The 9,227-nt window shown below is 34.2% G+C and overlaps 1 long non-coding RNA gene across 1 annotated transcript; it reads left to right on the top strand.

Annotated features, from left to right (window-relative positions):
• The first annotated feature begins 1,743 nt into the window (after positions 1–1,743).
• On the top strand, positions 1,744–4,896 carry LOC127833525 (uncharacterized). The gene is made up of 3 exons (XR_008027457.1): positions 1,744–2,456; positions 3,709–3,898; positions 4,314–4,896. It is a non-coding gene; the product is annotated as an uncharacterized LOC127833525 (long non-coding RNA).
• The last annotated feature ends 4,331 nt before the right edge of the window (positions 4,897–9,227 follow it).

The following is a 9,227-nucleotide window of genomic DNA, read 5'->3' as shown; positions in this document are numbered from 1 at the left end:
GTTTTTTGTCACTGTGACCTTGACTTTTGACCTAGTGACCTGAAAATCAATAGGGGTCATCTGCCAGTCATGATCAATGTACCTATGAAGTTTCATGATCCTAAGCATAAGCGTTCTTGAGTTATCATCCGGAAACCATTTTACTATTTCGGGTCACTGTGACCTTGACCTTTGACCTAGTGACCTGAAAATCAATAGGGGTCATCTGCGAGTCATGATCAATCTACCTATCAAGTTTCATGATCCTAGGCCTAAGTGCTCTTGAGTTATCATCCTAAACCATTTTTCTATTTCGGGTCACTGTGACCTTGACCTTTGACCTATTGACCTCAAAATCAATACGGGTCATCTGCGAGTCATGATCAATGTACCTATGAAGTTTCATGATCCTAGGCCCAAGCGTTCTTGAGTTATCATCCGGAAACCACCTGGTGGACAAACCGACCGACAGACCGACATGTGCAAAGCAATATACCCCCTCTTCTTCGAAGGGGGGCATAAAATTCAAGGCTGATAATACAATCATCAGTCATCAAAAATCAATTTAAAATAATATGTCAAGATAATGCAATAACAAATTCTAAAAATGCAATTTATATGAACATAACAGCAAATCTTTTAAAGCTATTACAATCACCTTTCACTTAAGTAATACAAGACCAAACACACAGCATATTACCATCATAATACATGCACTGAATATTACACACGTTTCAATAATCAAAATGAAATTTATCTTAATAAATGAGCATAATTATAAATACTTTTTTTGTATAATTACCAGTTATTAAAATGCAATTGAAAGAACCAGCATCATAATCTATGACTCCGAATTATGATGAAAGCAAATATCTCTATAATTATGTTTTTGCTGAACTTTTGTTTGTATTTAAATTACACATACCAACAAAAATACTTAATGTACAATTTTATAATAGATAAGAATATATTTTCAACAATATACACACATACAACGAAAGCCATATAATAATGGACTCATGACTGGCTTCAGTCTTTAAGGTCATATAATGACAAAGAGAAAACATAATGCAGTGGGTGGACATTTGGAATTTCCATTATTTGAATTAAGAATAAATATTACTATTAAGATACCATAAACAGTTATTTACTTTGGATGGCATTCATAATGGGTTAAGTTGGATTGCAAGTGTAACAGAAAATAATACAAAATGTGTGCTCAAAAACAGTTCAATAAATTGAAATACATGCAAACATATATTTTTATTTACCTTATAGCATAACTCTGATTTAGCTTGGAAAGGTTTGAGTGAAGGTCAATGATGTGAAAATAAGAAAATAAAATAGACCGCTCTTAAACTTGATAACAATAGGAATCGTACTGTCCATCAGTCAGTCCAGTTGTCCGTCTGTCTATTCTAAAGCTAATCGGCATATTATGCAAAACACCAAAAAATAAATATATAGAGAATATATGGTTGGTGACTTTTGATATCATGTGATATAAGACGAGTCTGATATGGCGTAGGAAAAGGCGAGGCTTGCCGAGCCTTTTCACACGCCATATCGGACGAGTCTTATATCACATGATATCAAAAGTCACCAACCATATATTCTATTTATTATGCCACATTTTAAAGTAAATAAGAAAATATTTACAAAAACAAACAACCGCTAAATGCATTGATAAATATGCAAATTAGTAGCAACCTGATTACATCCGCTAGCGTCTATGCATATATATGTACACATAAAAAAATAGTTCGAAAGTAAGCAACAATCAATCAAATTTAAACGCACATAATACAAAAACTAAAGCGAGAAATCGAAACTTAAAAGAACAATTTCTGCACTAAAAACACAATACCAATATTTTTTACAATAACACATTCGACATGTACTTCCAAGAGTACACACCAACCGCTATTTTCAAAGCGAATGTGTAGAGTGAAAATTTCAAACAATAAATACAATAATCAAATGGAACGGGATTTTAACGTAGTGTGCAATTTGGAAGTGATAAGAGTGATTTATTTTTCAACTTGTCCATCTCCGTAATATACGTTTAGTTGTGAGATGTTCACAGTTTTCCCCAAAAAACAGGCCTTCACGTGCGAAATCAAAGTGGGTGGGGAACGTGTATTTCGAGTCGCTGGAACTAAATAATGAAGCTGCTTTTGTGCAATATTCAGCGACGTTACCAGCTGTGTGTTAGACGAAACGAAGATGCTTTGGTTTTGCATCGTGTTTTGAGACTGTCAGGGTGACATGATGGATTAATTGCTGTTTGACTGACAATAAATGTAGTCAATATATGTTTGTGTTTGGAGATTGCTGAGGTTATTTTCACAATTGGGAAATCCCAACATAAGTTGACTGCCAGTTTGACCACTGATCTGCATAATATCAGTGGGAGAGCATGCTGAATGATTGAATCCCGCAGCTTCTGCACCATATGTTTCCTGGCCGAGTGGTTGGTAAGTTTCATTGTTATGTATGCATGCTTAAGCACACATGTTTCATTATTTATGCCATTTTTTTACACCCATTCTCATGCTGATGAACCAATGATCAGTGCCAGTTGTTCTACTGTCGCAAAATGTTTATTCAAAATTGTGGAAAAATGAGTTGCGCACTGTTGGAAATTGTGAAAAAATGAGACACGCACTGTACCAAAATTTGAAAAAATGAGTCGCGCACTGTTCAAAATTGTGGGAAACATTAGTTGCCCACTGTTCATTATGATTTCAAAATTGTGGAAAAATGAGTCGCACACTTTTCATAAATTAAATTTTGAAAAAATGAGTCACGCGCTGTACAAAATTTGTAAAATGAGTTGCTCACTGTTCAAATTTTTGCAAAAAAATATGTCATGCACTGTTCATTCAAAATTGTGGAAAAATGAGTTGCGCACTGTTCAAAATTGTGAAAAAATCATGTCACACGCTGTACAAAATTTGGAATAATCATTTGTGCACTGTTCAAAAATGGGGGACAATTTTGTGGGGCACTGTTCATTCAAAATTACAAAAAAATAAGTCAGAAACTCTTCAAATTGTGAAAACACATGAGTTGCGCATTGTTCAAAATTTGTAAAAATGAGTCGCGCACTGTTCAAAATTTGGGAAAAAAAGGAGTCGCGCACTGTTTATTCAACATGGTGGAAAAATGAGTCGCGCACTGTTCACAATTTTAAAAAATGAGTTGCACACTGTTCAAAATTGTGAACAAATTGAGTCACGCACTGTTCATAAAAAAAATCACTGTTGAAAACTGTGAACAAATGAGTTGCGCGCTGTGCAACTTTTTTGAAAACATGTGTCGAAAACTGTTCAAAATTGTGTCGCCCACAGATCAACATTGTGAAAAAATGAGTTGCAAACTTTTTTTAAATTGTGAAAATTTGAGTCCCGAACTTCTTTAAATTGTGAAAATTTGAGTCGCAAATTTCTCAAATTAGGAAAACAAACACATATTCCCTTAATAAGCAAAAAATGCCCCGAGTCCATAATAAAAATATTTTAAGTTAAAAGAAATTCTTAATTATTTTTATATAAAGTGGAGTTTATACATTTTCATTTTGTATTAATAATATTGTGTCTATTAAAGTTGTAATTTGTTCAAGTTGTGCCATAAAAATGTTATTAAAACACTCTATTTTGAAATGTCATCTCCTGTTGGATTTGTTTTATTTTATTATAATATGAAATGTTTTTCTTTTAATGGCAGAAAGTTGCGACCACACATTCCATGGGTGATGATATCTACCAAAATTCTTGGCGGCACAGTTCTACCCTCGTCAGTTGCACTTGTCCGAGTCTTCTCTGCCTCTCAACCAACTCGAGATATTCCCCCCCCCCCCCCCAACTGCATCCCGGCACAGCTTCACATCAACCCATCTAATTAATTTGTGGGAAAGGTAATACTTTTTTGTCGACAAATTTATTTTTGAGAGTATTTATGTAATTGTTTTATCTGAACATGTTATAAATCTATATGTCACTATATTTATAAAGTTTCAATTTTAATACAAATTATATATCTGGATTTTTATTTTTAACCCTTTGCATGCTGGGAAATTTGTCGTCTGCTAAAATGTCGTCTGCTGAATTTGTAAAATAAGCATTTTGTTCATTTTTTTCAAAGATTACTATCAGAATAGCAAACAGTTTGGATCCAGATGAGACGCCACGTTTTGTGGTGTCTCATCTGGATCCAAACTGTTTGCAAAGGCCTTCAAAATTCGGTTCCAGCACTGAAAGGGTTAAAGCAGTTATGCAATGAATGTTTGATGATGTTTTTTTTTTCTAAAGGAATCTTTATTTTATTTTCAGGTTGACCACACAAATTTCCTCTTTGGTTGTGGAGATAGAATCATTTTTTTTTGTTGAAATTTTGATTTCAGACACTTAAAAATTGAAATTGTCATGTATTATTAGGCATGGCAGGCATTAGCAAAGCATCTCAATCAAGTATTAATTATTTTATTTTGTCAATGTTAATTCATTGTGTATGCTATTCACCTGTTTGCCTTGCTTTTTATAAGAATGACACAAAAAAGGAAAGCATTTGTAAAGTATTAGTCAATTTTTTTTTATATAATCTTAGACGAGATGTTTAGTGAATATTTGTCATAAATTCTTCTTTAACTTGATCAAATTTTTATTTAAAACGTGTTAAGTATATTTGTGTTACTTTTTAAATGTTTATCATTACTGTTTTAAATTGTGTTCATCTGCAGCCAATGAATGGTAGGCTAGCGGTGCACATTTGTATTTGTTTAATTTTTTTCCATTGATTAATGCTCATTTAATTTATATTTCCCTATAGATATATACTTAATAAAGTGTTAGTTTTGTTTAAAAAACAACTGATTGTTTATTAATGTTCTAACTTCTGAATAAAATATGAATCGCTGTTTGTTTCCATTTAAATCAAAGAAGCGACATACCACGCCTACAAAAAAGTAGTTCTCAGAATGGGCGGGGCTAAAAAATGGAACGTTAAAAAATCATTGAGTAAACCAAATATGGGCGGAGTTTTAAACGGATATTGATGGGCGGAGCTTAAAACTGTTATCGGATGGGTATCCGATAACACTTTAAAATATCATGTCAGCGTCTCCAACGTAAATGCGCTGTCGTGGCATAATAAAATCGCCTAGTATGTTGAGACAGTTTGACGCATAAAAGAACAACATAAATCTACGAACCTTTTTAGATCAAGGTAATTCCTTGGGGTCAAAAGTAGCAATACAACTCTTTATTATCCGAAAAGGGCCAGTCTATTCTCTTGCTTTAGTATGCAATCAAAAAATTTGAAACAGTTTTGCTCAAACGTAATTCTATATTACAATATGTGCTCTCATATTTCCTAACAATTTGAAGATTTCAAAATAAGTAACACAATTAACCACTATAAAATGTTGTTGTGTCGAGCACAATCACAAACGTGCAACCTTAAAGTCGAGGTCATAGTAAGAAGTGGAAGGTCAAAGTACAGCAATTAGTTTCATAACTGTCTCACATATTTCACAAAGCAGTATGTTGGGTATTAACAACCTTATGAACATCCAGAAATGTTTCCAGACCAAATCATCAGATTGTCCCACGTGAACTAAGAGTGAACACGAGTGATTGGCTAATGGACGACGTACAGCATGTGAGTGTGGCGGCACGCAAGATACTCCTACGTAAGGTGGATATGGAAATGAGGAAGGCGGGGCTTATCAGGGACCATCCACGCACCATTAAACGAATCATGCTGTCAGACAAAGTGGAAAATTACAAGATACTTGATAAAACAGTAAGTTTAATTTGTGTTTTTCCCCGGAAAAATGTATGTATAATTTCACTCTGTGCATGCCATTTACAAAAGGCTTGATAACTGTTCCTTACAACATGTTTATCTTTTTTTCCCAGGTCACAGAGAGAGCCTTGCTGGACAAGGAAGCGGTGATGCAGAGACGGGCTGCAAGTCGAGCTGAGACTGCCAGCCCAAAAATAGACGAGGACGATAAATTCTAGTGATCTTGTTGCCTTAGTGATATCATATGAAATGTGATTCCTGTTCTATGGAGCCTGATACCATAGTGTTGTCATTTTAAATGTGCTTCTTCTAGTGATATTCTCGCATATTGATTTCATTAAGACCATGCTCAGGCTTTAGTGACCTTGTTATCATCGTGATGTCATTTAGACTAGGGTCTGGCTTTAATCACGCCGTTACCATAGTGATATTTTAGGGACATTGTTTCCACGTCAATGTCTTCGAGATAGTGATTAGGTATTGAAAATGGACTATGATTCCGGATTTAAGGACCATGTTTCGACAGAAACGATATTGAGGTTGTGGTTTAGTTTTAAGGGACCTTGTTTCCATAGTGATAACATCGAGTCTGTGATTCAGTGTTTATGACATTGTCATAAACACAAACAATGGAGGAGAGCTGATTTTATGTATTGTGCTGTGTTTAAGGACAAAGTAACTTAAAAAAGACAATATTTTGTAAAATCTGGTGCGTCTTTGTCATATTAAGCAAAACAGCTAATATGTTCATGATCTTTTAATGTCCCCCAGTCTATACTGGTGGACATATTGTTTTTCCCTGTCTGTTTGTTGGTTTGTTTGTTTGCGTCAAACTTTAACATTGGCCATAACTTTTGCAATATTGAAGATAGCAACTTGATATTCGGCATGCATGTGTTTCTCATGCGGCTGCACATTTTGAGTGGTGAAAGGTCATGGTCATCCTTCAAGGTCAAATGTCAAATATATGGGGGGACATAGTGTTTGTGAAACACATCTTGTTTCGTATTGTTTTTTTATTGTTATGTGTACTTACGAAACAAAAGTATACTATTTTGTTTTATTTGAATTGATTTAGTTGCTAAAAATGATAAGGAAATGCTAAACAATAAATGAACTATGTTCATTAATGTGATATCAACGTGTTTTGTATTATGTTAAATATTATTCTTTCGTCATAAAAAAACTAAATGTAAAACCAATGGTTGCACATGGATCCATTACAATTTATTATTGCATAACTCGCCAACAATAATATTGTGTACATATTACATAATTAAGTATTTGAACCGTGTTCTGTGAAAAGTGGTTTTAATGCATGTGCGTAAAGTGTCGTCCCAGATGAGCCTGTGCAGTCCACACAGGCTAATAAAGGACGACACTTTCCGCCTAAACTTGATTTTTGCTAAGAAGAGACTTTCTTTAAACGACAAATTTCATTAAAGCCGAAAGTGTCCTCCCTTATTAGCCTGTGTGGACTGCACAGGATTATCTGGGACAACACTTTACACACATGCAATATACCCCCTTTTCACAGATCATGGCCCATTTGCTTAAAAGCATGGTGGAATATAATTTCATGAAACGTCATTCAAACAATGGAGCAATGTTCATGGACATAATTTAAACTATGTAGTACTTAATTATAGCCTTGATTTAGACGAATCTCAAAATTAATATTTCAGAATTTTCTAATTAGATCACTCACATGCATTTGTTGTGCTTGGAAATGAACTCATTTTAACAAGGAAGACAAAAATGTAATATAAAACGGGCTAACAATGTTATGTCATGTAAAGACGATACTGTAAAAAAGTTAGGCAATAATGTACAACATTTATCAGACATTTCAAATGAATTCCCTATTTTTTGAAGTAGTGCATGGAATACAAATAAGTTTTCATATTTGACACCCAAACAATAGCACATAAAATGCAAAGTGAGTTGAGTAATACTTTAAAAAGTAAGGGATTCATTTAATTTAACAATATAAATACAATGAATAGTTGATATCTAATAAAAATGTTTTTCACTATGATCGTGAGTAATGATGCGTTGATCCAAACAAGCTCTGTGTTCAAAGGTTAAAACCGTTTAAATGAATTATTGAAGCTTGGTCAATACGTATATTAGTTATTGAAATTTTGTTTTACAAAACACATACCTAGTATCCCGTTTAGTGTCAAAACCGTTCGTGTCCACTATGTATAAAGCAAAGAAGCACAAAAGGTATGACGTATTTGAAAGAATCAAAAGTAGACATGCACATAAATATGTGTGTTAATAGAACATATATGCGTACATACAGTAACATATTGTGAACTATGTTAAGGGGCAAAAAGAAACGATTCAATCAAACATTTGAGTAATATCCATGACTTAAAAGTATGTATTTCATTTAAATAAATAAATAAAGTGGATACATTTTTGGGTGATTCACATTTTTGTACTTAAGTAAGTAAAATATCGAAATTCAGTTGTAGTTACTATAAAGATATACCTTTGGTAACTAAAAATAAAAGTTAAGCATTATCTATACAATCATTTATTATAATACCGTAATTTTACCTGACGTCTAGCCGATGATGGTCAAATTGTTGTATGTTAAAACAATGCGCGAGCAAACAGCTAAATTCAAATCAGCAATTCAGCACAATGTGTGCATTTCTACATGGCATTAAAAAATTATATTGTGTAAATGGCACGTAATTCTTCAAAATAATTATATGTGTACACTCCTTTTGTTAACGACACTATTATGAATAATACTGTCACTATTACATTTATTAGTATAAACTTATTAAAATCATTTAAATCAATGTATTTGTAACCGTCCTTTGATCAAACACATACTTCAACAAACCGTCAACTGCTGATCAATGATAAAGTTCAATGACCACATAAATAGCAGCTGATCTGTGATCACATTCTAGTTATTGAGTGTGTGTAGTATTTTATATAGCTGAAGTTTAGTGCCACCTTTCGCGCTGTTGGACACCGCCAGCCTAGTCCCATCCCTAGACACACATATGCTGCACGGGTACTTCATATCCACGGGGTATGTACACAGGAAGTCACCGTCTACAGTCAGGTGCACAACGGAGTTCATGTTTTTACTGCACACCATGACCGTATCACCTGGTCCGACACAGGCACCACGTGGTTCCTGTATGTTCCCATTAGTGACTGCTCTAGACGTGCCCTTCACGGTGTCGTACAGGTACACTGTGTGAGCAAGCCTGTCAGTCAGTACTAACGTGTTCTTGGACTGAACATACGTACTCATACTTTCATTTAACGTATACATCTTCTTTGGAAACTCAACTTGCTGAAAGTCAGTCTCAACTCCGTCCACAGTTATCATTCTAACATTACGGATATCATCGCTCGTACTCACGACCATTTGTGTTGGCGTCTTGAGGCATATAGACCAGAAACTC

This window comes from Dreissena polymorpha, chromosome 6 (assembly GCF_020536995.1).
Source record: "Dreissena polymorpha isolate Duluth1 chromosome 6, UMN_Dpol_1.0, whole genome shotgun sequence".
Classification (NCBI taxonomy): domain Eukaryota; kingdom Metazoa; phylum Mollusca; class Bivalvia; order Myida; family Dreissenidae; genus Dreissena; species Dreissena polymorpha.
The sequence above is the reverse complement of the archived record's forward strand: the minus strand, read 5'-3'. Positions and strand labels throughout refer to the sequence as shown.